Source organism: Mirounga leonina, unplaced genomic scaffold (assembly GCF_011800145.1).
Source record: "Mirounga leonina isolate KUSES-001 unplaced genomic scaffold, KU_Mleo_1.0 Mir_234, whole genome shotgun sequence".
NCBI classification, from domain to species: Eukaryota; Metazoa; Chordata; class Mammalia; order Carnivora; family Phocidae; genus Mirounga; species Mirounga leonina.
In genome coordinates this window covers 34,389-40,966 of record NW_023270620.1, presented here as the reverse complement: position 1 = coordinate 40,966, position 6,578 = coordinate 34,389, and positions in this window count along the sequence as shown.

Genomic DNA, 6,578 nt, shown 5'->3' with positions numbered 1-6,578 from the left:
TGCTGCTTTGAATGGTATATTTAACTGATGGATTTTGAATGACTGATTTTTTTTAAACTCCTGGTTATAATAAATAGTGGGCACTCGGAAAATTTCCTTTCATATCTCTTAAAAACAAATATCTATTATCCATTTCCAAAAGGCCCTGATCAGTGTCCAAGTCATTCTCAGAATCTCCACCAGACCCTTCAGTTAACTCGTTCATCCTCCTAAGCTTCTCTTTCATGCATTTAAAATCAAAATCCTTCTCACTCAGTGTGTTGTCTTTATATTGTGTTGTCTTTATATTGTGTTAAATTTAACTACTGCATAATAATTTGGGGTTGATTGTTGTACTCTTCTTGGGTACAAATAATAGATTTCAGCTATTTTCTGATGAGATAATCAGGTGGCATTCCTACCTAAAATTTTCTTTTCATTGAAGAAATATACTAAATGTCGAATAACTGATTTACAAACTTTTGAAACTCAATTTTCTTTGTAAACTCAGGATTTTCCCACTTTCACTCTTGCCCTCCATTATTTGGATCATTCAGGAATTAGCTATTTTATTCTAAGCAAGTCACTAGGCTTCTTGGTGTTGCAGTTTCTACACCTTCCAACTCTAATATTTTGATCATATATCCACTGACCCACTGTTTCCCTTAAACATAATGATCGATAAAGAGATAAAAATGGGTAATAGGCTTTGCATAAGTAAGTACAAGACAACTTTTCCCTAATTTTAGAAGAGTGGGAGTCTTATGTTTTAAAGGATTATAAAATTTTCAACTACTCTGATTTTAAAATTGATTTTGTTTAAGGAGGCCTGGGTGGCTCAGTTGGTTAAGCGTCAGACTCTTGATTTCGGCTTAGGTCATGATCTCAGGGTCATGAGATCGAGCCCTGCATCAGGCTCCTCGCTCAGTGCAGAGTCTGCTTGAGATTCTCTCTCTCTCCCTCTGCCCCTCCCCCTGCTCACGCATGCTCTCTCAATAAAATCTTTTAAAGAAGTAAAATAAAATTGTTTTTGTTTAATAAATCGAATTGCTACAAATTGTAATTACTTAATTGCCTGAGAAGGAAGATAGGGGATAGATACCAAGTGAAAGTAGGAATGCCCTACCTCTCTGACTAGAGCTGGAAAGAGCACCTCTGCTGAGGTCAGGGAGAACTGGGTTCAAACCCCCACTGGGCTGCACACCAGGTGTGTGATCCTAGGTTTCCTTATCTAAACTGGTGGTTAGGATTTAATGAGCTAAATTGTGAAAATGCCTAACAATTTGTTAGATCAGTTTCATTCTTCCATGGTTGATTCTCCTTCCAGAAACATTATGATTCTCAGCTCCTATTCTGATGATTCAGCCCCCACCCTCACAAGGAAAACAAAATTAATCTCCTGTGGTCCCACAGCTCTACTGCAGCAGGACCTGTCCTATCACCTGCCGATTCATGCCTGGCAGCCCCCAACATTTGGGAGCCAACCTGGTGATTCCTGGTACCATTTCCATCCAGAGTCTCCCATCAGTGGCCCCTATTGACATACAGCTAAACTAGACTCTGCTCCATAAGCAAGCCCCCACGGTCCCCATCAGATGGTGCAAGGACACCAGAAGCACTTGGAATTTAAATCAAGCCACTACCTGGCCTCAGCTCATCCATCCATGAGTATCTTGGGGTGAGAAATGGAGGTGCATCCATCTGCAGATTTTGCTCTTTCCCCCATCACTTTGACATCCCAGCAGTAACACTGGGATGCAGCCAGCATTCTGGTAGCCCCCCATTCTTGCCCTTTAGATTTAAAGTGATTGTAGTGTCCTTAGGGAATAGGTCCAGATTTACTTTCAGAACCTTGTCCTGAGCCAACAGTGCTAAATTATTAGAAGATCCTTTAATCTACCCTTACTGAGATCCATGTGCACACCAGAAATTAAAAGCAGAGACTTCCCAGGAGATGTTTAGCTATAGATGTCTTTCCACTGTTTTTATTCCAAACAATATTTCTATTTATCCAGTAAAATGTACATCAATTTCCTTAGCAGGAGACTGGAATGTAGGTCTTCAATAAATAATTAGGTAAAGAAGATTCTCATAGGAATCTTTCAGACAGAATGTTTTAAGCTTGATTGAAACCTTCAGAGCTATTAGCAGTAACAAAGAGTAAAAATACTCAGCCTACTTATAAAAGCACAAGCATCCTGACTCTCTTTTTCTCTTTTATTGCTGAATCCCCGGCACCTAGCATGGTGCCCAGCACTTAGTAGCTGCACATTCAATATTTTGAAAGAATGAGCGAATGGATAAATGAATCCATTGTGGTGTGCTGTGGGGTTTTTACATTTAACAGTGGTTGCTATTAACTGAAAACCATTGATATTCAGAATGATGAGGAAGATTGAAAAAAAAGTTAAAAGGAAACCTTGGAAGAGAATTTTGCCAGAGAAATAGATAATATTCTCAGACAAGGATTCTGAATTCTAGAGCAGACTTGTCCCTGGGTGGGTAAAATTTTGCTTTATGACTTCACTAGTGTGTGACCTTGGACAATGATTTGACTTTTCCTAATATGGGGTGGTGGTTAGGATTAGATGAGATCATTTATTTAATGCCTAAAAATAAACAGGAAGACTGGTTTTAATTTCTCATCCCTCCTTCTTCCAAAAAACTCTCACCGCTAAACCCCACCCTCATCTTCCATGCTGATGATTCAGTCCCCACCCATCCCACTCAAAAACCAAAATTAAGTCCCCATGAATCTTTACCCCACTGCTGCAGGACTTTCCAATTTCTCAGCACTCACCACCCAGCCCCAGGCCACTCCCACTCCTGGGGTCAGTTTATGGTCCTCTCAGCATTGGTTTCTTTATCTGGGGGTTTTCTTCACTCCTTCAACAAATGTACTGTGTCAACCCCTGGCATATTAACTGAGTATACAGTGATTTAAAAAAAAAAAAAAAAAGATACACAGGATCTGTCCGGTTAGAGCACTCCGTCTAACAGGCTAAATGAGGTGACAAAGCAGAATTCTACTAACATCTGGGTAGAGGTAAGAGGGTAGGAGGTAGGCTTATATAAGGAAAGCCTTTGCAGGATGGATATATGCCCGTCCCAGCAGTCAGCCTAACAGGGATCAGAGCATGTGATGGAGGGAACTACAATATTCCTCTTTTTTTCCCCTTTATGCAATCTTATTACTTGGATAAGATGAGAATGAACATTCGGGGAAGAACAACTGAGGAGGGATTTTGCCTGAGAAAGGCGAGGGAGGGGACCCACCCTCTGAAGGATGCTGTAATAGTCACCCCCACACCCCGGACACTGCCATTCTCCTCTAAAACCTTCCAATCTAATCCCCACTCCCTCGCTGCTTCCTCCTGTCTTCCACATTCTCCCACCATTCCAGCCACGTCTCCTATTACTCTCGGACATCACGCAAACCTCTAGTTCCTCTCTTTCCACCCAGCCTACCGACCATTCTACTTCCACTGTCTTCTCTGTCCAGCCCCCAGCCTCAGATCACAGCCAGTCAGAGTCATAACAGCCACCATCTTGTCATTGTTCCCACCCTTCTCTGTCCTGTCTACTGTCTTCACATGCCCCACGGACCTGACCACACCATCATCTGCCCCACATGTGGGCTGCTGAGTGTCACTGGACACAACCAATCATACCACAGATTGGCCCTGCAACAAATGTGGGGTTATCAGTCTCAGTGGGACCCTCAGCATTTCTTAGCAAACCTTTAACATGTCCTTGTTCAGCTCTTTCTCCACCCGGCATGATATTGATTTTAGTCTTTCACTGTTCTCCTTAAGATCCTAGCTTTCCCATTTGTCCCAGCAAATGGCCATAATTCCTGCTCAACAGGCCAACTTGCCCTGCATTCTCATCCTTCTCCTACAAATGCGTCATGTCCACACCCATTCTTACTTCCCTTCTTGCTCAGAGGGTGAGAACATCCTCTTCCTCCCTGAGGTTTAAGGTTCATTCTCCAGGATTATGATCTTACTCTTACCTATATTTAAATCTTTTCCCTCCACTCTCTTCATCCTCTCAGCCCAAATTAACAAAGCTGTTTAAATCAGGACTCTCTTAGTTTCAAGTGACAGAAACCCAACTCAAGCCAGCTTAGGTAAAAAGAGGGATTTTTTTTTTTTTAAGGTGTCTGGCAAGATCTTTAACTGTAAAAAATAAGAACCCATTCTAACTATCGTCAGCAAAGAATTATTAAAGGATTTTAGGCACCTTGGCACAATGTCTGGCAAGACTAGGAAATCATCCTTGATGGGCACGCAGGCTGGACAATGCCCAAATCACACTGCCAACTTCTCCAGGGAAGAAGCTACCACCGGCAAACTAATGCTGCACACAAACCCGCTAGAACCTGGCCCTATTGCCTCTGAAAGCTTGCGTCTCTCTGCTCTACTCTGCCAAGATCTCAGAAGGTGGATCCGTGGAACGTTTGTGTCCTCACTTTGCTGAAGTGGTCACACCCCGGTCATACCGTGCACACTACTGGAGCGCTGGGCACCATCCACATCTCTTTACAAGGTCTCTGCTCCACCGTGGAGGAAGAGCCTGGAACTACCTTCCCCAGAACCTTTGCTAGAATTTGTCAATGAGAAGCATTTGCCAAGATTTGGAAAACAGCAGAGGTGAGAGTTGCACTCAGAGGCACGGGCCGGACGTGAAATTCCTAGCAAGTTCCCGATAAGGCCTGGTGAACCGGTGGCTCCCAGTGCAGGGCTGCAGAGCGAGACAGTGGACTTTCTGAGGATTGCGGCAGCTTCCTGGCCAGCTCCTGAGAACCCCTACTGTCTTTGGCACTTCAGACGGAGGTCGTCAGTGGCACCTCCCTGATCCGCACCGCTGTCTTTCCAGCAGTCGGTGAAGCCACTAATACCCTACAGTAAGCTTTTCATAACTGTATTGAACAGAGTGGCCTTTCTTTTCTTAACTGAACCCACACAGATTCAACTGAGTTGGAGCCTTGGCAAAAATAAGCCTGCTGCTGCATAAATTTGGCGGTTACAGTAAAATAACATAAAGGAGATGCCATCAGCAACACATACCAGGAGACCTCAATTTGGGAGATGTCTGGGGGCAAGGGGGCTTCTCAAATGTCCCCAGGCCTCATGGGAGACATGCCTGGGTTTGCGGTGATGGCATTTTGTCTATTTAGGGCGACGTCCTGCCAGACTGATCCAACCATATCACTGTGACACCACAGCACGTTATCTTTCCCTTTCACAAACCACAGGGATCTAACCTCTAAGCTCTGGATGATTTCTTTTTTCTGCCACTATCATGAGCCTGCTACTTTGTCCCCAATTTTCCCATGAGGTACACAGTCATTTTGCAACTATACACAATGTTTAGGGGCCAAGGGGGACTGAGAAGGCAGGCCTGGTCCAGCCCTGACAAGGTTACCCTCTCCTGAATCAGTCTTCCGTAGTCGGTTCTGACTGGTAGAACCTAATCACATGCCCTCTCTAATCTTAAGGTGCCTGGGAAGTAAGCTGCAGCTTCAGCTTTATGGAAGCAGGAAACTTCACTCCCACGTTAAGTTCATAGGAGGAAAAGAAAAAAGCCAGAAATGCCAATAAAGGGGAAGTATGACAGATGACATACGCACAGCTCTCTCTCTCTCTCATTTTTCTCTCTCATACACCAGCTTTCTCTTTATGGCAAGAACATGGCTACCATTACCTCAGGATCACGTCCTTTCAGCTCTACAAAAGCTTTCTTTCCCAAGTTCAACTTGGAAAAATCTGACTGACCAGCAAAGTCACAGACCCTAGTCACACACACCCCCCCCACACCATAATCACATGATCTGGTGGAGTATTTCCTAGAAGAGATTATTTTTGTAAATCAGGGCTTCTCAACCATAGCACTTTTTTTTTTTTTTAAGTAATCTCTACAACTAACGTGGGCCTTGAACTCACAACCCTGAGATCAAAAGTCACGTGCTCTTCTGACTGAGCCAGCCAGGCATCCCTTAACCATGGCACTACTGACATTTTGGGCTAGATAATTATTGGTTGTGGGGGACAAAGAGAGCTGTCCTGTGCATTGTAGGATGTTTAGCAGCATTTCCAGCTTCTACCCACTATTTGTCAGGGGCCCCTCCGACACACACATTGTGACAAACAAAAATATCTCCCAATTTTGGCAAATGGCCCCTGTGGGGCAGGATTGTCCCCAGTTGAGAACCACTGATTTCTTGCTGAGCCACAGCTCCGTGTTCTCTTTGTTCCCATGTCACCCAGCCTGCAAGCAGCCTGTCCATCACCAACTACCCTCCTGAATCACCAAGTGAACTCTAGACTCATTTATCTACCCATCTGCTACTCATATCTCAACCGGGACATCCTAAAGCTAACTCAAAACCAACATGCCCAAACCTAACTCATCATTTTCCCTCTAAGATTAACTCTTCCTTTCACATTCTCTGCCCTGGTTAAAGACATCAGGGTCAATCTCTCACGCAGAATCCTAGCAGTACTTCTAGATCCTTCACTTTCCCTCATCAACCCCATCTACCACCACATGTGAGGGAGCAGATGCTAATAACTGCTCTCCTTGTCTTGCATTGG